This window comes from Primulina tabacum, chromosome 5, assembly GCF_025594145.1.
Source record: "Primulina tabacum isolate GXHZ01 chromosome 5, ASM2559414v2, whole genome shotgun sequence".
NCBI lineage: Eukaryota > Viridiplantae > Streptophyta > Magnoliopsida > Lamiales > Gesneriaceae > Primulina > Primulina tabacum.
Window position 1 is genome coordinate 17,745,442 of NC_134554.1, and position 26,258 is coordinate 17,771,699.

The window sequence follows — 26,258 nt, forward strand, 5'->3', positions numbered from 1 at the left end:
CTTAGGCTGCTAAAATTTGAGTTCTGTTGAAATTAACTCTATTGAAATCTGGGGTTCTCACAGTTTTTGTTTGACCACTATAATATTAATATGAAATACAAAGTTTCAAGTGAGAGGTTATGTCCATGGTGTCTATCGGATAAACAGGTGTGAGGTTCTTCTTCTCATTATTTACTTGTCTCCTTTGGATTCTGTCTCAGAAGGGTTGAGATTTTGTTCTTGATTTCTCTTGTCTGTTATTGGTGGGTTGGGGACCAGATCCTCCACTGTGCAGAGGACAACAACACACAATGTTGTGTTATCAAATGACATAGTATTATGTTTTTTTTCCCAAATTTCCCTCTTTTTTCTCTCTGTTTTTCTTTGTTTCCCTTCATTTCACTCCATTTTCTTTTGCTCCCTCAGAAAAATAGACATCAATCATGCGCCACACATCCTGTAGGTTTAGTATATTAAATTTTTAACATTTAATGATTTGAAGATTGAAGCTTTTGGTTTATTTAGTTTAGTATTGATTTGTGACTAATCATCTTCAATCATTCTTTTTTTTCTTTTATTTTTTGTATGTTTTTAGCCAATCCAAAATATTTACATTAAATATCAGGGCAATGACATCTAAGGAGTAATCCTCCAACAACCCAGCTCTCCATACTACTCTTGATGATACCACCAATTTGACATGGTTATAAACTGAAATTGTTGATAAACTGTTCTCAAATCAAATTAATGTATTTGATTTATGTGGTTAGTTTTATGTGTTTTAATCATTGTGCTAAAATATTATAAATACATGACAATACATTTTTGCATAGTTCTTATACATTAACATTTTGGATTCAAGTTCAATATTTTACTTGCAACAAAATCAATTTTCTATTTTTCATTTCTCATTTTTTTCATAAGATTTTCACCATTTTTCATGCATATGTTAATTGGATTTGTTCATATCTGTAGAAGCGCTCGGCTCAACCAAGATTTATTTTGTAATATTGTTCATGTATAAAGGTAAAAGTCTAATTGGTCAGCAGAGTTTCTTGATTGATTGTCTAAGATTGGTATTAAATTTGACAGCTTAGATGAGACTTGGAAGTATTGGGTTGAATATGGTGGGAAAACTGAATTTGAAGTTAGGAAGCATTATTTTAACTAGAACAAAAACACTGGCTTTATAACTTCGTATAAATATGTTTGTTGCAAGGGGGCGTTTTTAAACAAGACAAAAGAGATTCTTTGACACTCAATCCTCGGCTTGAGACTCGAACAAATTGTAAAGTGAGATTGGGAGTGACATTTGAAGATAGTAAGTATAAAGTTACTGAGTTTGTCGAAGAGCATAATCACTCGCTCCATCTTCAAGACACAGTTCACATGTTGGCTTCCCAACATAATGTTATAGAAGTTCAGGCCTTTGAGATTGATTTGGCAGAGGATGTTGGGCTTAAACAAAAAATCAACTTTTCAGTTGATGAGTGGACATGCAAGAGGAAGAGATGGTCTCTGTTGTACCATGTTGGATGCTAAAAACTATATTCGATCCAAAAGACAAATAAATATACCATATGGAGAAGTTGGTTGTCTGATGCGATATTTCAACAACAATTATCTAAAAATCAATCATTTTACCATGCTAATCAGATGGATGTTGAAGAACTGATAACTAATGTTTTTTGGACCGATGCAAGAATGTTAATTGACTATGAGTACTTTGATGGTGTCGTGTCACTCGATACCACGTATTGTACAAACCGTGCACACCGACCACTTGCTATCTTCTCAGGTTTCAATCATCATAGAGAAGCGATGATTTTGGTGCAACACTTTTGTATGATGATACTACAGCATCATTTAAATGGTTGTTCGAAACATTTTTAGAAGCACACAGGCAAAAAAGAACTGTCACTATCTTCGCTAACCAAGATCAAGCTATGGCAAAGGCTTTTGAAGTAGGTGATGCCTGAGATATTCCATGGATTTTTCACATGGCACTTAATGCAAAATGACATCAAGCACTTGGGAAACTTGATGAGGGATGATTCTCATTTCTTAACTGATTTTAAGAGGTGCATGTATGGTATTGATGACGAGACCCAGTTTGAGGAGGCATGGATTGTTCTACTAACACAATATAATATTCATGAAAACACATGGCTACAATCCGCTTACAATATAAAGGATAAATGAGCAGCTTTTTACATAAAGAAGGCTTTTACGCTTGGTATGAGGAGCACACAACTTAGTGAGAGCATCAATTCTGATATCAAGATTTGTATGAAGCCCGACTTAGACATAATGCAATTTTTTAAGCACTTCGAACAGTTCTTAGAGTACAAACGATACAATGAGCTAAGGTGTGAATTTGAGACACGCCAAAAATTATCGAGATTAAAGCTAGAAAGTTCTCTTGTGTTGCGTCAACTTTCTGATATTTATACCCCCAACATCTTTAATTTATTTCAAATGGAGTTGTCCCAAGGAGTTTAGTGGGAGCACCAATGCATTGGGCAAGTAAATTATGTTTTCACGAAGTGAGTGTATTGAAGTGATAAATGATATGTTATTTTTGACATGGCAAGTGCTAAAATCCAGGTCGGAGGAGTATACAGCAATGTTTTTCAAAAACCTTGCAAACCTTCATTTGTCAATCTAGTTGCTTTGCTTCAACTGCTTTTGTAGTTATTTCCATTATTGTGTAGCCATCTGAATATATTGTTTTGCTTAAGAGGGATCTCATTTAAGAAAATAGCATATAATCCTCGTACTTTTTGTAGGTTTTATGCATTTCTCAAATAAATGAAGTCGTGATTTATGGTTAAGAATCTTATATGCCATTGAGTGAAAATGTTTTACTTATACTTATTAAAATAATTTCACAATGTTCATAAAAAGGTATTTTTCCAAATGCAGCTTTTTATTGAAAATATTGGTAGAATGACCCCTAATATAACACATTTATTACTTGAATTTCAATTTAGAATTTTTTAGTGTGTAAAAATTCTAAGTAACAAGCATGGAAAATTTTTTTTATTTTTTATTGTCGGAGTAGAATTTTTTTCGTGATACGATAAATTTGTTAACAAGTAAAAAAATTATTACTAATATAATAATATTTAATTTTAAAATCATTAATTTAACTTAATATAAATAAATTATATACATTATTTCATATAACATAAATTTAATTAGAATTTAATATATAATTAATTAAAAATTTATACTTTATTTAAATTTTCTGTTTAGCTTAATTTTTTAAGTAAAGTTAGTCAATTATTTATCATTAAAATATTTTTTGATTTTTAATTTTAATAATAATACAATTTGGGTCGTGCTTTTGCAAACCCAAGAAAAAAACTTAAGAGAAATTATAAGAGACAAAAAAAGGAAGGGAGAACATAATACGGTGTCATTTCACAGCAGAGGATCAAACCCGGTGGGTTGGGGCCAAAGTGCATGGAGGAAAAATTATTTCAATGGAGGAAAATATTGAGCTATGGTCATTTCAATAATATTACAAATATTGGGTTCTAAAATATTTTTAAGCGACAACAATAAACCTGAACCAAAGATAAATATATACTCCTCTCTCTCATATATTATGTGTGTTCACGAGATTATTGGAAAAATTAATTTTTAGAAAAACTCCAATTTTATACTTAATTAACGAGTTTTTGAATAAGATAACAAAATTGTTGAAAATAGTTAATGTATTTAATGATGAAAGTATATTAATAAAATAATAGAGACAAAATACTAAATATTGAAACTAAATTATATATATATTTGAGGAATTAACATGGTATGCAAAAAAAAAAAAAAAAAACAGGATAAATACGTCAAACAACGTGAAAACAAATTAATGTGAAATAAATACAGGACAAAGCTGACATTGGTTAATATTTTTTGAAATTATGAATCTCATTTGATCGCCGTTTCCAAGTTTGTGTTAATTTTTTCAAAAAAATATATTATAACTTTGAAATACAATTTTATTGGTTAAACTTTATTTTTAAAAAATAACCTTCATTTGATTATATTCAAATATCGATTATTTTAAAAAAAAAACTGAATTTTGTATTATGAATATAGTCAACAAAAAAAAGAAAATAACCCTTCCATACCCCATCCTTTGATTTATCAACAGAAAATAGACAACCGTGAGTTGATAAAAGATTTCAATGAGCTTTCTGAAAACTTCATTGAATCTCAACCCCTCGAGGCTCTATTGTTCATTCATTCGAAAATGGTCCAGAAATGAAATAGATTTAGACAATCTACACTTACAAGAACAAAATAATTATACATTTATTTTAAATAATTGATTTGAAACAGAAAGAAAGATTTGACTGAAAACATTAAAAAAAATTAAACTTGAATTTATGTTTCCAAATAAATTTCGAAGAGAAACATACAGATCAATTTTTCAAAAAAATTCAGACATTTAAAATTATTACCAAAATTTCATTTATTAAACTATCCAGTGCCGTTCAAAAATCAAATAAAATCAAAATTCTACAAATGGACGATCATTTATTTAAAAAAAAAATGGAAATAATGAGAAATTAACCAGAAAAATTAGTGAATCCCAGCTCCACCTTTAGAGTCAATGAGGAGGTTCGTCTTGGACTTGAGTTGCTGGAAAATAAATTGTAGAAAGTTATTACTAGTAAAAAAAGAAAAAATTAATAATAAATTAACTATTTTTGGATCCATAACATAAGGAATTGAAACTGACATCAAATGCACAAACATCATTAATCAGTTTCATTATCAGTTCTTAGCTAGGACAAAATGAATGAACCGCCGGAAAATGTGAAGTCTCGAATTTGTACCTCTTTCTTTGTCCGAACGATCATCTTGAGGTTTCATCGCGGGGAAAAGTAAAACCTCCTACTCAAAAAAATTCACATTGTGAATCTTCCAAAGAACATGATGGAAATAGTTCATTATAATCATACGAAAGGTGCAAATGAAGAAATCACAAAATAAACCTTGCCTAAGACAAACAATGGTTTAGAAGTACCCAATGTGCATCGACATCAATTATGTAATAAACTGATAACATGGTGCAAATGAGGGAACCACGCAACAAATTACCAATACTACACAAAAACAACAAATGCCACTAACCTTTATATTCTGCGAGTCTGTCAACATCATTGTTAATCGATCAACACCCAATCCCCAACCAGCAGTTGGAGGTAATCCATACTCAAGAGCCAGCAAGAATGATTCATCCAAGACCATTGCTTCATCATCGCCAGATTGTCGGTCCTAATTATACCATAAAAAATCAGTACATTATACCATAAATACATACTAATAATTTAATCATTGTCAAGTTTACATAAGTTAAAACAATACAGTTATAAATACCTTGAGTTGTTTAGCAAAACGCTGGCGTTGAACAACTGGGTCGTTCAACTCTGTATATGCGTTGCAAACCTGTCTCATGATAAACAGACATAAATATAGGTGTGTGCGCATCTACAAAGCATTGCCTACGCAGAAAAATGGGGGAAAAAACAAAACAAAAAAAAAAGAGAGAACGAAATACATAATGAGGGTTCATACTTCAAGTTTGTTGATGAACAACTCAAATCTTTCAGTTAGACCTGGCTTAGATCTATGCCACTTTGCCAATGGACTCATGATCTCAGGATGATTGATGATAAAAGTAGGGTTTCTGCAAGTCTCCTCCAGAAAGAATCCTACAAGCTGCAATCGACAAACTCAATAACTTGTAATTTTTCATATTGGGACAGAAAGGTCAGGGTAGGAAAAGGCAGAATAGAAAAGTATAGAAATTGAGAGAGTGGTATTTTTCATATATCTAAGAGTACAATCTCTCAGTTTAAATAGAGTACAAGGATTACAACAAACTCCAAAAACTCAGAAATCAAATATTATCCTATCTAATTTAAAGATTAAATTATCTTATCAGGTAATACCTATTTATTTACTCTACACCCCCCTCAAGCTTGGCGGTAGATATTGACGAATCCAAGTTACCAGTAAGAAAAGTGGGTTCTGATAATCCCTTTGTGAGGAAATCAGCAAGTTGATGAAATGTAGGAGCATGTTTAATATTAAGAATCCATCCATCGAGTTTCTCTTTGATAAAGTGTCGATCTACTTTAACATGTCATGTCATGATGGACTAGAATGTGAGATATGCTGATTGTTGATGTATTGTCACAATAGAGAAACATAGGGCCTTTACATTCCATCTTCAAATCCTTGAACATTCTCCTATCTATATATGAGTTCACATAGTCTATATGTCATTGCTCGGAATTCAGATTATGCCCTACTTCTTGCCACCACTGATTGTTTATTGCTGCGCCAAGTTACAAGATTTCCCCAAACTTTTGTACAGTAACCTGAGGTCTATGTTGTATGGATATCGTATTGAATAGGATATGGGTACAGATAGGGCACAAAAATTTAAGACATGAAAGGATAACAATTATTAAAATATATATTTTTATATAAATTGAGTATTAAAAATTGTAGATATATACATATATATATTTATGTAAATATATATAATATACAACTTCATAGGAGTGATTCAAGAGAAAAAACAAAAAAAACGTATCACCGTCGTGTCCATGACATATACTAGCCGTGTCCAAGACGTATCCGACTGATCAAACCTACAAAAAGTCAACGACAAAGATTTTTTCGTATCCGACACGCGTATCGACATGTTGTATCTGTATACGTGTCGTATTCGTGTCCGATACTTCCGGAAAAAAATTTAAGAGTATCCGTGCTACATAGCCTGTGGTTGATTTTCGATCATCATTCTTTCTGAAGAACAAGCCTCTCTCCCAAGGGTTTGTTTCAGATACCTCAAGACACTATATATTGCGCCCAGATGTTGTCGAGGTGAGTGCATGTATTGACTTATCAAGCTGAGTGTGAATGCAATATCAAGGCGAGTATGTGAAAGATAGATGAGCTTCCCAACCGAGCGTTGATGTCTTCCCACATCTACGGAGTTCCCACGAGCACTTTTCATTTATTTCCCGATTCAACAGGTGTTAACTTGGATTGCAACCGAGCATGCATGTTTCTTCCAATAAATCTAACATGTATTTCATGTGGGAAACTGAAATGCCTTTCTTATTTCTTGCAATCTCCATTCTCAGAAAAACTTTGGTACTCCAAGGTCTTTGACTTCGAATTCCATAGCCATCTTCTATTTCACATTCTCCATTTCTTGATTGACATCACCAATGATAATAATATCATCAACGTATACAATTAGAATTGTGATCTTCCCGTTCTCATAGTGTTTGATGAAGAGTGTGTCATCAGCTTCCCCCTGATTGTATCCAAATTTCTTGATAGCTTTTGAGAATCTATCAAACCAGACTCGTGCTGAATGTTTTAATCCATAAAGAGACTTGTTAAGTTTACAAACAGTATGACTGCCCAGCTTTTCTCCAAACCCCGAAGATTGACTCATATAAACTCCATATTCTAATTCTCCGTTCAAGAAAGCATTTTTTATATCGACTTGATGTAGTTGCCGGTCGAGGTCGGTAGCCAAGAACAGAAGGATGCGAACTGTATTCAACTTGGCAACTGAAGTGAAGGTTTCGATATAATCAATGCCATAGGTTTGTGTGAAAGGGTGCCGTGCAACCAGCCGCCCACGGACATCATCCAGATCGTGGTTGAGGCCAACAAGAGATTTGAAAACGCTCTCCTTTTCCAGATTCAGCCTGAATTTCAGGCTACAGTCAGCACTCAGTACACATCTTCATATCCTCAAGAAAGATATTTAATTCTTGCCATAATCGTGCAAATTAAAGAAGTGTTGTGTGACTGAATTGGAGCCCTGTTTTATTTCCTTCAACTTGGACCGAATTTCAGACACTTAAGAGGTATTTCCAAGGTCGGAATACATCTTCTGAGCATCAAACCAAACTTCTTTTGCTATTTTGAACCACGCATAGAGACGGCTAATATTAGGCTTCATGGAATTCACAAGCCAAGCAAGAACGATGGAGCTATCAGCCAGCTAGGTTACTAGCCCAACTGGTATCAATAGTTTAAGAATCTAGGCAATTAAGCTTGGACGTCTTGGGATATTCTATGAGTGACGGTGCATGGACATGGGCTAGAGCTCATGCTGGACCATCCTAACGACCCATGATCAGTAATGTGCATGGGTATGTGCCGAGACTCATGTTAGTTCAGCCTAATGGCCCATGATCGTCATGGATCAGATGAATGATGCAAGGAGGTCTCCTGTTAGATGCTGCCCTAATTTGCCATGGGCACAAACCACAATATGTAAAGATTGTGCCCACTGGAGGTAATTGCAGCCATTAAGCTGATGGACTGTAATTTGAAATGAAGAAGTTACCCACGGAAAGAGGAGCAACAGACCCAGATGGACCAGAAGATGCTTTGGCCATGGATTCACCAGACCGGGTGGAAGATTTTGACTATTCAGTGGCCATAATGAGCGTGAGAGATTAGAAAGAAAAAATCAGAAGGTTGCGATGAACGAGAAGAACCTCACGGCTCTGATACCATATAGAAATTGAGAGAATAATTTTTCCTATATCTGAGAGTACAATCTGTCAGTTTAAATAGAGTACAAGGATTACAACAAACTCCAAAAAATCATAAATCAAATATTATCCAATCTAATTTAAAGATCAAATTATCTTATCAGATAATATCTATTTATTTTATTCTACAAAAAGTGTATTCAATTTAAAGAAATAAACAGCTAATAACCCAATGTGTCATACTTTTGTTTTCAAACAGAATGGCAATTCGCAACTATTCAAACAAAATGCACATGCAATCAAATGTCATGTTACATATTTTTTCACTGTGGCAATCATGCATGAATTTAAAAGATCTAAAAAGCAAGTTAGCATGGAGATATTCAATAGAACTGCAGAGACACGTCAAGTTTATGTTAGCTAAGTGATACTCGTAAGCTATGTAGTAAACTTCAAAAAAATGTATAGAAACCAACAGTTTCTTACTTTATCTAACAATCTAGCTGTCGTTTTAGGAGCAGGGCATTGGATATCAAACTTTGAACACACATCTAACAGATACATGTTGGCTTCTTCACTAGAGAGGTCCTTGGGGATACTAAGATCTGCCAGCTTTTCCAATTCATCTATTATATCAATTCTCCTGAAAATGTGAAAAAGAGATGTCCATCTTGCAGCCGTCAACAAAGGAGTGCCCGATTAGTGAATGAACACAATTACAAAAACCTGAAAGGAGGGGTAAAGTCAATCTCAATGGGATCATTGTCCAATCCATTGGCATGATATTTAATAATGTAGCCACCGGTAAGTTCCTTGACCATTCCTGTTTCATGGTATTTGTTAAGAAAATTCCAAGGCAGATGTCAATAGCATTTAGTCAAGGTTATAATATATATTTCACATACCACTGAGCATTTCTTCAGTTAGCTTCATCAGATCATAGTAATCCGCATAAGCCATGTAAAGCTCACACGTTGTGAACTCAGGATTGTGTGTTAAATCAATTCCCTCATTCCTAAATTGTTTACCAATTTCATAAACACGGCCTAAACCACCAACAACCAATTGCTTAAGATATAATTCAGGAGCAATGCGCATGTAAACCTTCTTATTAAAAACATTGAGGTGGGTCACGAACGGTCGAGCAGCGGCTCCCCCAACAATATTGTTCATCAAAGCTGTTTCGACCTTAAGACAGAAGGAGATTAAAAAGCATACATAAGAATTTGATAGGGAATCAGAAACTATGCAAGTGACAGATCATTTGGGTAATTACTTACCTCCAAGAAACCCCGAGTGTCGAGAAAACTTCTGATGTAAGAAATGACATTTCTCCTAGCCCAGAATATTTTTTGAACTTCCATATTCAACAACAAATCCAAAAATCGCCACCTATACCTTGTCTCCTACAAAGAGATTGAGAATAAACTGATATTTCTTCATAGTCAATAGTAAATAATGTGCAAGAAAAATCTATCTCAACTGAGATAGAAAGAGTTGGTAGTAAAGCAAAGGAAAAGACAGAACACTGTAAGATATATGAAATCAATTAGTCACAGAGTCCTGAAAAATTTTTAAATGTTTGTTTTCTAACCTACACAAGTGTTAAGCATTCGCGGACACCATATTACTGATTTGGTAAATTATCATCAAGGAATTCTACATCTCATTTGGCAATGTCCAGTTTTTATATTCGAGGAATAATAAGTTAACTCCAGTCATAATCTATTAATAACCATACACATTAGATACCTGTTGTGTATTTTCCTGCCCTAATAGGCACAGCAATCAATTAAGGCTTAAAAGAAAAACAATGAGTATTGAATTTCGGTAAAATGAATCCCCATGACATTATTTAAGAAGCACTTTCAATCAAGTAATGAACGCAACAATAAAATATTTCTCAGTTGACCTTGCTGTTAATAGACACAAAAAACATTTAAAAAAATTTCCTCACAAATAATGCATTAGAATATTTTAGGCTCGCAAACTCATACCAATATGGAGAAATTAAATTAATAGCATTGTTAAATAATACCTGATCCTTCAACGTGTAAGCCTCAAGGTTTCTGACACGTCCTGGGACCCAAGAATCAGCTACCTGTCCAATGAAATTAAATGTCAATAAAACATAAATTTCTAATCCATTACAGAAGTGAACATAGAAAGGGTCACCTTACTTAGCATTATTAGAGCCTGAAACAATCTTTGGTCGTTGCATCATGTGGAGACACTGAGAGAGAACGATAAATGTTTTCGAAAAAATACTCAGCTCTCCTCTTTTACTCTTACCTGCACAATGAAGTACCACAATATGAGATACCAAAGATGCGGGAAAAGAAAACATGTATGAACAAACCTCAAAAAGTAACCTAAACTGCACGGATATTATCTCAGACATAAGATGAAAGACAAGAAAGACAATTAAAAATTATAGCAAAGATATAATATGGAGAAAAACATATAACAAAGTTGTTATATGCCAAGCAACTGGCCAACTAGATAACAAGTGTCTATGAATGTTGTACATATCAATAAAGGGTTAACTATATTTACATCTCTAAAAAGTTTGCTATAATTACAAAAATGTCCAATTAATTTAGAAAATTTAGGTTAATATAATATTACATTTATGCCTGCTAACTGTAAAAGTTACATATACCTTTGTGAGGTAACATATACCTTAAAAATACACATTTATACGATTAGTTCAATTTAATTTGATTTTTTTGGGATTTATGAATTTATAATCTCATTTCAGATAAACCAAAAGGTAGGTAAAAAAAACAAAAAATACAAAATTAAAACAAAAAATCTAACCGAAAGGTGAAAGCTAAGGTGGTGTTTGGTTGGGCTTTGGGTTATTTTTTAGTTGTGATTATTGAGTTGAAGTTTGAAAATATTTTGGAGATATTTTGATTTTGTATGTAATCTATAAATTTGAAAATCTGTAAGATACATGATCTGATTGAAAACTAATAATAAAATAACACTTAAGTAGAAAAAGCAAAGAGAATAGAAGGCATTTAATTATTATATTTTAAATAAGTGACTTAAATATATTATAATATGTTGTAAAATAGAACTCATGTATCTCAATAAATGTATGATATTGTCCACTTTAGGCCTAAGTCTTCATTAATTTGTTTTATGGACTTTACCCAAAAAGCCACTTACCAACGAAATATTTTTATTAACATACGATCTTCTCTATGTCTCCAATGTGGGACTTTTCTCAACAATCCTCTTCTCAAACAAAGGACATCAATCTTCATGATCTAGACCTCCTCTCATGCCCATCCGTCCATCATCTCCAATTGAAAGATCTTACACTCCAATTGTGGTCACTCATCTCCACTATATTGTGAGCACACGTCTCCCGTGAAATATTCACCTGAATTGAGAGCTCATCACAAATTTTACCGGGAGCCTCTACCTCCTTCATTTTAAGTATTTGAGGATTTCACCCACATTATTCGATATAAACCAGTGCTCTGGTACCACTGGTACAATAGAATCCAAGTATCTCCACAATTGTATGATATTGCCCACTTTAAGCCCAAACACTTGTTAATTTGATTTTTAACTTACCCAAAAAATCTCGTACCAATTAAGATATATTTTCATCTTCATAACCCATAATCTTTTTTATGTATTTTTAATGTGGGATTTTAGTTGAATTCTCAACAAAATACATGCATTAACATATTGTGAAAATAATATTTTGAAATAGTGTTTGATGACAAAAATTTGAGCTGAAAGTTGTATTTCAAAAACACAACAAAACAGGGCCTATTAAGGTTCATTTTTTAAAATTTTCCAATTTCACATAAAAAAAACATATCAATCAGAATATAAAAATAAATTTAAAACAAAAATTTTTGCTTTCAAATCAATTCTCTTTTGGTTTTTTTATCTCTTTGTTAAAACTTCTTGAATATCAAGACCTCAAAAATCATGAACACGAGGGTTTGTTGTAAGGTACATGCAACCTCGAGAAAATTAAATGTAAAATTTAAAGTTAAGGTGTAAATGTCATATTTACATAAACACTAGCGGAGCTATATGTAACTTTCAAATTTAGCTGGTGTGATGCCCCATATAATTAATTTGTTGGACCAAGTCAAATTTAAAGATATGAAAAATGACTTTGACGGTTTGACCATAATAGAAAAAAACGAGAAGTAAAAAAATCTGTTGAAAATAAGAGTTGAAATTATTTAATGTTGAAAATAAGAGTTGTAAATATTGAAAATTAGTGTTTGATGATGTATGTAATGATTTATTTATTTTTGAATTATTTTCAAAGAAATTCTATAAATAAGTCTCTCTATTTATGAAGAAAACACACAATTGAGTAGACAAAATTTTATAAAGTGTTATTTAATATATTATGTGAATTTTACTTTTTACCGTAAATTTTTACTTTTAACACGTTATCAGTACAATACTCGAAGGTTCGGTTCTCCATATTTTTCCAAGCTCCAAAACACAAGAAAAATGTAACAATATTCAAAAGTAAGAATATTTATTTTACTGTTTATTTATTTTTATTGTGCATATATTTAATATATAATATCATGTTATTATATAAAAGGAGTCTATGATACCTCATTATAACAACGTGATGTGATTATATTATAACACTTCTTATATATTTTTATTGTATATATATTTGAATAATATCATGTTTTATATAGAATGAGTCTATGACACCTCATTATAATAACGTGATGTGATTATTTCAGTGTTTATATATTTTTATTGTGTTATATATTAATTATATATATATTTGTATAATGTCACAATATTATATAAAAGGAGTCCCTAACATCTAATTATAATAATGTGATGTGATATACATAATTATTTAAACATGATTGACATTATATACATCATATTATTACCATAAAATTTACATATATATACATTTATTTTTTTAAAATTTTGTAATGGTCATAAACTGCTAGTTTTTACCTTATAAATATGATTTTACAAACACATTCAATCACTCCAAACTCACTATTCTTCGATAAAAATTTTCTTCATCAAAATTTTCGAAGAAGAAGAAGATGGTTCTTTCCAGGTTATTTTGTATAATTATTTTTGTTATTATACTCACTATTCTTGTATTTATCGGAGAATATTCGCCTCGCGTTTTTTCTTTATTTTTAAGAATGTTTGTACTCATATGTTATCCATTACTTTGTATAGTCATATTAATAAATTTAGAACTTAACTAATAAAATGCATTGTTATTTTTATAGTATCATGTTAAATTTAGCAAATCTCGAATTTGTAGCGCTCGACATTACGGGAAAAAATTATATGTCATGGACTCTCGATGTAGAAATGCATCTTGAGTAATTGGGTCTAAATGAGACCATTAAAAAATGGTATCTCATCATAATAAGAAAAAGCAAAAGTTATGATATTTTTGCGTCGACATCTTGATGAAGGATTAAAATGTGTATATCTCATTGAAAAAGATCTCATGACTCTACGGAAAGGATTAAAGGAAAGATTTGAACAGACAAGGGGAGTTATACTTCCGACCGCCCGTGATGAATAGAATAAGTTAAAATTCCAAGATCTTAAGAAAGTCAGTAATTACGACTCAGCGATGTATCGAATAATCTTGCAATTAAAATTTTGTGGACATGAGGTTACGGAATCGGAAATGCTTGAAAAACATTTTCCGCTTTTCACGAATCAAATATAACTCTACAACAACAATATAGAGTGCGTGAATTTGCGAGATATTCTGAATTTATCGCACGTCTTCTTGTAGCGGAAAAGAACAAAGAGCTGCTAATGAGATATCATCAGTCCCGACCCATTGGATCAACAACATTTACAGAAATAAATGTTGTAAGTAAAAATGAATTCAAACCTGGAAACCAAAATCAAATTCAAAGACAAAGTTTAGCTCGAGGTCGAGGTCGTGGTCATAGTCGTGGTCGTAGTTTTGAAAACAATCGAGATAGTTACTTCTATAAGTCATCTCAAAAGGGCGTCACGAACCACCCACTAAAAAGGCATCATGAGAACATGAGTGTTAATAAAAATCACTCAAAACAATTTGAAAGTTCATGTTTTAGATGCGGCACTCCAGGACATTGGTCTCGTATTTGTCGAGCCCCCGAGCACTTTTGTAAGCTCTATAAAGAATCAATAAAGGGAAAAGAAAAAGAGACTAACTTCACTGAACACAGTGACTGTTTGAGTAATTCAACTCATTTTGATGCTGCAGATTTTTTGAATGATTTCTTTGAAAATGATAAATATATTGGTGGAATTGAAATGTAAAATATTTTATTTTTCAAGTGCTCATATGCTAATATTTTATTGTGTAATTATGATATGCCTTATAGTTTTCAATAAATTACATATGTATTGTCAGTAAATTTTTTCATTGCATATTTTTTTTTTAGTTCAAATATGAAAACTGATATGAACAAAGCTAAACAAGGAACAAATCCCATGGAAATTTGCATATCTGATATTGGTACAACGCACTATTCTCCGTGATAAAAAATATTTCTTGGAACTAAAACCAACAAAAACAATGGTGAATACAATATCAGGTCATGTAGACTTGATTAAAGGTTGTGGTAAAGCACATTTTTTGTTACCTAATGGTACAAAATTTCTGATAAATGATGTTTTGTATTCACCGCAATCGAAAAGAAATTTGTTGATTTTTAATGACATATACTCACATTAGTATGATACTCAGACAGTAAATGAAGTAAATGAGAAATATATGTGTCTTACCACATATAAATCAGGAAAAAAATATGTAGTTGAAAAGCTATCAACGTTCTCTACTAGATTGCATTATACACATATAATTCCAATTGAATCAAACATGGTAGTTGATAATTCTTCAATATTAATCAATATTCTCTCAATCTGGTCTCGAAACCCTATCTAAAATACATTGATCATCCTTATCGTGATCCAAATTTGGGACCATGACACATAAGTGTTCTCAAAGAAACAATGCCAATTCAATTGTGTAAAGTTTCTAATATGAAACCAACAATTTAGTTTGAACTATACAATTAAGTCAAGCTTCTCATGAGTATCTCGTAAGCAACTCGGTCGAAAATTAACTCGAGCTCGAGTAGCTCGAGTATTTCTCGAGTCAAGTTTGAATTTCAATTATTTGTACGCAAGTAGCTCGCGAACTACTCGAGTAGTAACAACATATAGATATGCTTTCGAAATTGCCGAGATCGAGCTCGAATACTCGGTATATATACGAGTCAAGCTCGAGCTCGAGCTTGAGATGAATTACTCCCTTGAGCTCAAGCTTGAGTGGACAGAATTCAAATCGGTTGATCTCGAGTACCGATTTGAATTCTGAACTCGAGATCAACTCAGCTCGTTCCAGCCCTAGTTTAAACTTAAAGGAATAATTTCTTAATCCAAGTTCCTTAAGCCATATTCTTACACCATTAAACATAAGTTAAATTGTTCAAGGGATCAGCATCTTTTTCCTTGAACTTCATCTATCAAAGAGCACGAATCATTTTGCTAGACATTAAGTATTCCGGTAGATCAATAATTAATAAGTAACAAACCTGGAAACCCAATTATGCCAACATTATCGCCTCTCTTGATCAAGGAATGAAATGTATAGAACTCTTCTTCATTCAAATCCGATTCCCTAGGCCAAATTCATAGAGAAATCTCCATGAGAGAAAGCACAAAAGTCACAAACACCAAGTAATGTTGTCCATTTCTGGGTGAAGTTTACCTTGCATCAGCCATAACTTGAACTTTAGCACCACCACCATGTAAATCATAAAAGAATAGCTTCGATGATGATGAACGCTTGTTCATGAGACGTCCTTCCAAGGAAGACATTTATAATGATAAGAAATAAACAGTTTAATATAATACTCAGTATAATCACATTCATAAAGACTCTTAGTACCAGCTATTCTTTCTTCAACATCTTTAAGATGATCCCCACTATCCAAACTTCTGTATCTCTCTATATACTCATGGATAGTTAAAGTAGGTTTGTAGGCATACTGATTATTCACATCTTCCTTCTGAGCTGCAAGAGATCTCAGTCTATTTTCATAATATTGCTGCAGATAAAACATTTCATTCAATGACACATGATACATAAGGATGGCAACGGGACGGGTATAGATGGGTATGGCCAATCCCAGGACCCAACCCGAACCATAGCCATAACATTTCAATAATAAATTAACAAGGAGTGAAAATATTGTGAAATAAGTATTAGGATATTCATTATTTAATATAATTTTAATATGGTAAATATATATATAAATATATTAGAAATTAGTAATATATATATCAGGCGGGTTCACTAAAACCCAATACATCCTGGACCCGTTGATATGGTCTAGACCCGTCCCGCTACCCGTCTAGACCGCTGTCCATTTAATGCGGGGTTGGGTTCCATTGCCATCCCTAATTGATATAGATATTCTTCTTGAAGAAACATAATATTGACCATCCATAGCCACCTAAACAATAAGGGAAGAAAGAATGTGACAATAAAAATGGTAAATAGACAAAAGACCTACCGTCGGATCCATGCTCTCATGTTCTGCAGTAGCAGATTTCTCAACCTGTTGCTTTGGTTTGATAGAGGTCTGAAATGTATAATACGATCAGTATCAAATGTAACCAAAAGAACACAAAATGTCATTGACTATTGGCTGGAAGGATAAAACGAGGCTGTGTATGCAAGATTTTCTAAAAAGTTAATTCTTTTATAGAAATTTCTGAACAAACAACAATCAAATTATAAAAATTTCTGGGGAAAAAAGATTTTTGTGCGCTGCTAAGTTTCCAGATGAAGAAGTGAAAGGAAAGGAAAGGAAAATCATATCATAACCCTATTCTTTGTGGATTCCAGATATTTTCTCCATAGCAGACACATAGGCACATTAAGAATGGCATCCACCATCGTCATTTTTTTTGGCCTGCTAAAAGAAAAAATTGTCAAATAGAGGATTGACTTATAATGGGTTTGGGGTTTCTGATTTTAAATCCGGGTGTGATTGGGTTGGGTCTGGGTTTTACTAAACACAACCCGGAACTGACCATATATATTTAGCGGTTTCATCGCTGATCAAAGCTTGGACAAAATAAGTAAACAAACGAGAAATGTAAAAGATATGATTTGTACCTTTTTTCGTCAGAAGGATAATCTAGGGGTTTCATTGCTGAGTAATCGTCTGAAGGATCATCCAGGGGTTTCATTGCTGGGTAAAGCAAAACCTCCTGCACAAAAATAGCTCACATGTGAAATTCAGAGTGTAGTGTGATGGAAATGGTTCATCAAAATGATATATAAGGTCAAAATGCAGAAATCAAACCAGTAAACTTGCCCAAGACCAAAAACAAAGATTTACAAGGACTCGATAATGTGCATGAACTTCAATTATATAAATAAACTGATAACATGGTGAAAATGAGGAATCCACGTAACAAACCACCAATGCTACAAAAAACAAAAGATGCCATTAACCTTTATGTTCTGTGAGTCGGTCAACAACATTGCTAATCGATCGATGCTCAACTCGCAACCACCAGTTGGAGGTAATCCATACTCAAGAGCCAGCAAGAATGTTTCATCCAAGGTCATTGCTTCATCATTACCAGATTGTCGGTTCTGGTTTTAACATATGATTTGTCAGCACATTATAACCATAAATTGCATACTAATTATTTGATTATAGCCAAGTTTACATGAGTTCAACACAATATTATACATACATGCATATATATAGTTCCGCCCGTTGTAATTACCGGTCACAAGCCCGGATAAAGGAGGAGAGTTGGTGCTATATCCGTGATAGCATAGCACCGTAAAAAATATATGTATCACCGTTGATGTTAGGCATGTGATGGCGAACCAACTATTGTGTCACAACTGTTCACATGGATTTTTATATCTATGTAGCCGACCCCTCAACTGACGGGAATCTGCTTTGATGATGATGATGACGACATACATATATATAAACATGCATATACCTTGTGTTGGTCGGCAAAACGTTGGCGTTGAACAACTGGGTTGTTCAACACAGTGTATGCATTGCTAACCTGTCCCATGGTAAACAGATACAAAGACAGGCGTGAGTCGATAAAGCATTGCCTGCAAGGAAAAAAGGAGGGAAACAAGAATGAAATAACGTCAAGGGTTCGTACTTCAAACTTGTTGATGAACAACTCAAATCTCTCAGTTAGACCTGGTTTCGATCTATGCCTCTTTGCCAGTGGACTCATGATCTCAGGACGATTAATGATAAAAGTAGGGTTCGTGCAAGTTTCCTTCAGAAAATGCCGTACAAGCTGCACCAGAAAACTCAATAATTTGTAACTACTAAAATTATGGCAGAGGCAGGGGAATGTTTTAAGGAATAGTATATTCGATACAGAGAAATAAACAGTAACCTCCCAATGTTTCACACCTTTGTTATCAAACAGAAATTGCAGAATTTCCAAATGTGTAAAACATAACATGCAAGCAATCGAATGACATGTTTACACATTTTTACACCATGGCGATCTTGCATGAAGCACTAAAACGCAAGTTGATATGGAAACTTTCTACGGAATAGCTGAGCCACTTCAAGTTTATTTTAGCTAAGACTAGGACACAGAAAATTTATCTTACTTTATCCAACAATTTAGCTGTTGATAGGGGAGGAGAGCATTTGATATCAAACTTTGAACATGTATCCAACAGATATTTGTTGGCCTCTTCACTAGAGAGGTCCTCAGGTATACATAGATTTGCCAGCTTCTCCAATTCATCGATAACATCAATTCTCCTGAAGAAGTAAAAACGATGTGTCACGTCACATCTTCGCGCCATCAATATAGAAGTGCATCAGTAGTAAATGAACGAATGAGCACAGAAACCTGAAAGGAGGGGTGAAATCAATCTCAATAGGATCATTCTCCAACCCATTGGCATGATATTTAATAATGTAGCCACCAGTAAATTCCTTGACCATTCCTGTCAACATTGTTTTTCTAAGAAAATTCCATGATATATGTCATTTTAATTTAGTCAAGGTTATAACCTATATTTCACATACCACTGAGCATTTCTTCAGTTAACTTCATCAGGTCGTAATAATCTTCATACGCCATGTAAAACTCACATGTTGTGAACTCAGGATTGTGTGTTAAATCAATTCCCTCATTGATAAATTGTTTACCAATTTCGTAAACACGGTCTAAGCCACCAACAATCAATTGCTTAAGATATGGTCCAGGCGAAATGCGCAAGTAAAGTTCCATGTTAAGATCATTGTGGCGGGTCACAAACTGTCGAGTAGCAGCCTCGCCAGAAGTCATGTTCATTATGGGTGTTTCAACCTTAAGACAGGAGATTAAAAAGCATACATGTGAATTTGATTGCAAACAGAGGCTGAGTTAGGGATAAAAACTATTTAGACAAGCACTTACCTCCAAAAAACCTCGTTTGTCAAGAAACCTTCTGATGTAAGAGATGAGATTTCTTCTCGTCCAGAATATATCTCGAACCTCCATGTTCAGTATTAAATCCAGAAAACGCCACCTGTACCTTGTTTCCTAGAATGAAATTTTATAATTCCAAATCAATAAACTGATGTCTATATGGTCAACATTAAATAATGTGGGAGAAAAATCACACTCAATTGGAAGCACGAGATAGAATAGTTGACATTCAAACAAAGCCAGAGCACTTCAAGATGAATGAAATCAGATACATAGGGTCAGTGAAAAATCCTTAAACATTTGTTTTCTAATATACACAAATGTTAGGCAATGAACGCAACATGGTTAGAAAAATTAATGATTTGGTAAACTGGTTACTATCAAGATATTCTACTTCACAATTGATTTTATCAAGTTTTTACGATTCAATAAATAATAAGTTAAAGTGTATATTGCATGCAGCCCCCTTTTGAAATCGATAACCCTTTGGGAAATTGATAACCCCCTGTGAAAAAAAAATAGGCATTTAACCCCCTATGTTTTTTAAAAAGAAACTCAAATAACTTCAACTTCATAATTTTAAATGTACAAGCTTTTAATACTTCCGATAATGTATAACTTACATTTTATGTGTTTGAAGGCACGAAAATTGTTATTAAAACCGTATAAGAAATGTTTTCACGACTAAAATTTAACAATTTTAGCAAAATGACACCATAAAATGATAAAAGACAGCTTGACTGATAAAAAAACAAATCAGAAAAAATAATGTGATTTATATTCATTTGTACTAATCAGATTTTGAATAATGTACACAAAATATGATGAAAATTTATTTTGTAAACAACAAAAGGGGTCAGAATCCTATTAATATTTTTATTAGGGGTTTATGAGCATGTTTTTGAAAAAACATAAGGCATTGAACATCTATTATTTTTCACAAGAAGGCATTAGCTCTTTTGAGATTTGACAAAGGGTTGTATGCAATATATCCCTAAGTTAAATTCAGTCACAATCTATCTACAACCAAACACATATATAACTTCTGTCCATTTTCCTGCTCCAAAAGGCACGACAACCAATGCTTAAAACAAACAAATGAGTAATAAATTTAGGTTAAATGAATCCCCAAAACATTATTTAAGGAGCACATTAAATCAAGTAATAAAAACATTTCACTATATTGAAAACATATATATATTTTTTCTTTTTTTAAGAAACGGCTAAATATATTTATATATTAATAAACCTAATATTTCATTACAATAGAAAATCGTATATTTGTATATCATGATCATGTCTAGATATTACTAGGCAATTAATTATTCCAGATAACCTAGAAAAACATTATGAAAAATGCACAAACGGAACAATGATGAAAAACATTATGAAAAAGCAACTAATATATGAACAAATATTATTGATATGATTGTTTGACAGGTCTATGAATCGGACTCGATAATTATGGGTATGGGTTTAACTTCAGATGGTTCCAGGCCGGTTTGGGTTTTATAAATGGGTCGGTATGGGTACAGGCAGACCTGACGCATTGTCATCCCTAAATTGGAAAAGTTGAACTAATAGCATAGTTAATAATACCTCATCCTTCAATATATAAGTCTCAAGATTTCTGACGCGCCATGGAACTCAAGGATCAATTACCTTTTCCAGCGTAATTAAATGTCAATAAATCATAAATTTCTAATGCATTTCATAAGTCAGCATGAGAAAAGAAAGTCACCTGAGCAATATCAGAGACTGAACCAATTTTCGGCTGTGCCATATTGTGGAGACAGTGAGAGAGAACAATAAATGTTTTTGGAAAAATACTCAACTCTCCACTTATACTCTTGCCTGTATAATGAAGTACTACGATATGAAATACATCATAATACATGTATGAACAAACATAAGAAAGTGACTTAATTTGTGTAGATAATAATCATCTCTCCAAGGACTATGCAGTCATAAATGATATTCTTACACCATAAATCCTAAGTTCAAACGTTTAAGAGATCCATACATCCTTTCCTTTGAAATTTTACCACAGAACATGAAAGATTCAATTGGTATTTTGTTGTATATCGTGAATTTCAGTATATCATAATAATTAAAAAGTCACAAACCTGGAAATCCAATTACGCCAACAATATCACCACGCATCACCGAAGAATGATATTTAGAGAACTCTTCTTCATTCAAATCGAATTTCCTACGCCGAATTGAAGATGAAATCCTCATTATTAGAAAGCACATGTGCCACAAAAATACATAATATTATCCCTTTTCAGGTGAAGCGTACCTTGCATCAGCCATAACTTGAACTTTAGCTCCACCACCATGTAGTCCATATAAGAATAGCTTCGATGATGATATCATGAGACGTCCTTCCAAGGAACCATTCGAAATTAGAATTAAAAAAAAACAATTAAATACAACACTAAGAATAAATCACATTCATAGAGACTCTGATACCAGCTATTCTTTCTTCAGCATCCTTAAGATAATCCCCACTGTTTAAACTTTCGTATCTCTTTATGTATTCAGGGATAGTCAAAGTAAGTTCATATTCGTGAGGATACACAATATTCCCAGCTTCCTTCTGGGCTGCAAGAGATCTCAATCTATTTTCATAATATTGCTGCAGATAAAAACATTCATTCAACGACACATGATATAGATAGCCTTTTTGAAGAAACGCGGTATTCCTCATCCATAGTTAACTAAACAATAAGGGAAGTAAAGACTATGAAAATAAGTGGTAAATAGTGCACAAGACCTACCGTTGGATCCATGCCCTCGTGTTCTGCAGCAGCAGCAGAGTTTTCTGCATGTTGCTTTGGTTTGATAGAGGTCTGAAATGCATCACACAATCAATATCAAATGTGATCAAAAGAACACAATATCTCATTGAATATTGCCTGGAAGGCTAAAATGAGGCTGGGTATACAAGCTTTTCTAAAAAGTAAATTATTTTGGCACAAAATGTTCAAATTTATCATGCATGTTAGTGCATGCATACCGCTGTTCAAAAACGAATTGAAATCGATATGATATAATTTTTATTCAGTTACACTAAAACCTATTGCCTTGAGGCTAAAACACACTGTATCAGCAGACAGCATACTCACCCCTATACATACCATCCATTTGGAGAGGAAAATTCTCAATGAAAAATCATATTAATAAATTTTATGGGGGGAAAACTTTACGTGCACTAATAAGTTCCCAGATGAAATTAATTTCAAAAGAACTGGAAAGGAAAGAAAAAATCAAACCATAAAAGTGGTTGTGGACTGCAGAAATTTCCTGCGCCATGATTTTCTCCAGAGCACACGCATCGCCACCTTAAGAACGGCATCCACCATCGTCATTTTTGGCCAAAATATTGCCAAATTGAGGGTTCAATGAGAAGGCGACGAGAGGCAGAAATATGTAGGCAAAAAATTGTCAAATTGAGGGTTCATTTTTTTCGCTCCGAGTCCGCGCGTTTTCTGAGCTCGCCAAAGAACCTGCTCGTCCAGCCAGAAAGTCGCTACCAAGGCAGGTCCTACAATTTGAAGGGTACGGTGCCCAAAAAAAAATGGGCCATTTGTATTCATATAAAATAATAATAAAATCGATGATATAAAGATAATTTCATTATTTGATCACATAAACTGAAATCTATAATAAAAAAAAATTTATAAAGATAATTTCATTATTTGTATTCACATAAGAAAATAAATTTTGTTTCTTGGAAGTAAACATCACAAGATTGGAAACCTCCAGCATGTCCGACTCCAACACCAATTCACAGTTTATCCATCCACCATGAAATTATCAGTGCACCTTCGAATTCAAGCAGCAATGTTTTATTTATTTATTTTGTTTCTTGGAGGTAAACATCACTAATCCACATAGAAGGTGTAAAAAGAATGCAAGTCTACAAACAAAGCCTAGTAGGGACATTTCCCTTTGTCGCCTTCTTTATTTCCCTCTTCTAACACAATATCACTGAACAAGCTATAAGCTTTGCAGATATGTTATGATCTCTTCAAATAACAAGAAATAAACTTCAAGTATTTTGCAAGTAAATAATAATCTTCAAGGTGAAAACATTCATTCTATCAGCTAGGTAAAGCTAAACCATGGTAGCAATTTCATAACATTCAGAAAAGTGGCACTTCCCTGACACTATAAAGAAAAACTCTGTCGAAATTGAAGCACATGTAAACTTTAAATTCTTACTATAATGGAGAACACAGAAATGAGAAATCAATTGATTCACAAAATACTTAAGTATAAATTTATGCGAGACTACTGCGCGCCGAGTAGAAAGAACGAATCCTACAAAAGAAAAAAAGGAAAAAGGAGACATTGAAACCTTGAAACCATGGCCGCAAGAGACGCTTAGCAACATTCCAAGTCACAACTAGGGCAAGCACAATGATGTCTGCTGATTGATGGGGCAGGGAGTAAGAGCCCAAACCCAATATACCCCCAATTAAAAATCAAGGGCACTTCCCATTTCACCATTTTCCCCCCTCTTTTTCTTGTTATCGTAATTCAAACAACGAATTTGAGATTGAATTTGGTTAAGATTTATGGTGATGATATTTTGGTTGAATATTAACCTACGTACGTAGTGGTTCATGTTAGATTAATTAATTGATCTAAGCTAAATTTAGGGGGTGTATTGAAACTTGAAAATTTAATTATTTTTATTGATTTTTGTAGAGTTTAAAAGTTCAGAGGTATTGAACATAGACTTTTATAAACTCTATAAAAGTTTTGTGGTATCAAAATTAGATTTTTTTAGAATCATCAAAAGTACAGTGGTATTCAAACTTGACTTTTTAAAAATCTATAAAAATCTATAGGTATCCAATATTTCCATAGATTTACGATGATTCTAATATAATTCTCTATGTACAAATCTTAAAACTCTAGGTACAACTATAAAAACTCAAAAATTGTCTTCTACTCACCCTAGAGATTTTGGTAGACTTTTAATAGAATAAAAAGACAGGCATTTTCTCATTCTCACCCATATATCTCTCTTTCTCACTCAAAAGACGGTGTTTTCTCCTATCTAAAGACAAATCGAAGGGTTTCTCCAAATTTCAAAGGTATGAATCTTTTCTTGAATCGTTATTGATTTGATAAAAAAATATATTATGATTTCTATATATTCAAATCATGGTGAGTTGATGGATTTTCCACGATTATGAGAGAAAAAAAGATGGCGTCATTTGAAAGAACACTTGAGAAGCTTTCTGGTCGTTGGTATCTGTTATGGCAATTCATATGTTACAGTTCTTTTCATAAAATACTTACATACATCTAATCTAGGGGTGTTCAACTAATGTTTTGTTAGTTTTAAATACAAATTTCATAAGCAAAAGAATAGCTTTCGTCAAAATTAGTTATAATTGAGAAAGTAGTACAATTATTTTGAACAGCAGTTGAAATAATATATTTATTTTTTAAATTGAATTGTGATTTTTTTCATATATTAAATATATTTACTTTTTAAATAAGTAAATTTATTTCAAAGTGAATATGTTATTTATGTTAAATAATTACTAGTTTAAAGAAATAATATATATTGAAATTTTGATTTTGTTAAATTAAATTGTAATTTTTTTTACAAAAAAGTCTATAAAAATCTACAAATATCTGTCAAAATCTTGCAAAAAATCTACAAAAGTCCATGAAATTCTGTTTACAAATCTGTGAGATTCTACAAAAGTCAATAAAAATCTATCAAATCCATGGAAATCTATCATTTATAAAAAGTCATTGAAAGTCATTAAATTTCTACATTAAATTACTTAAAACTAAATCAAAGACTCATGCAACTAGTTTCTTGAAGAAAAAAATGAAAAAAACAAAAAGTCCAATTTTTTAGTTAAAAAAATAACATTCATCTTGAATACTTTTTCGGATATAAAATTAGCATAATAATCCAATTATTGTGTTATGTCAATGGAGATTTCAACAAACAGTTTATTTTGTCGATTTATAAGTTGTTTGCAATTTTTTTTACCAAACAAATTATGAAAGTTTATAAACTCTAAAACCATTTATAAATTGTTTTTTTAGAGCTTATAACACATTCTTAATGAAATTATGAGGTTTTATCTTTCAAATTTGTTTTGTCTAAGATGGTTGACGGACGCAATTTTTTTCATTTGAATTTATTTGAACTAGATTTTATATTTTGAGAATCAAGTGTGTGAAAATTTATAATTGATTTTT

The 26,258-nt window shown here is 32.6% G+C and overlaps 1 pseudogene; it reads right to left on the bottom strand.

Moving 5' to 3' along the window:
* Positions 1-4,533: 4,533 nt before the first annotated feature.
* LOC142547179 (uncharacterized) lies at positions 4,534-24,608 on the bottom strand (annotated as a pseudogene).
* Between the last annotated feature and the right edge of the window lie 1,650 nt (positions 24,609-26,258).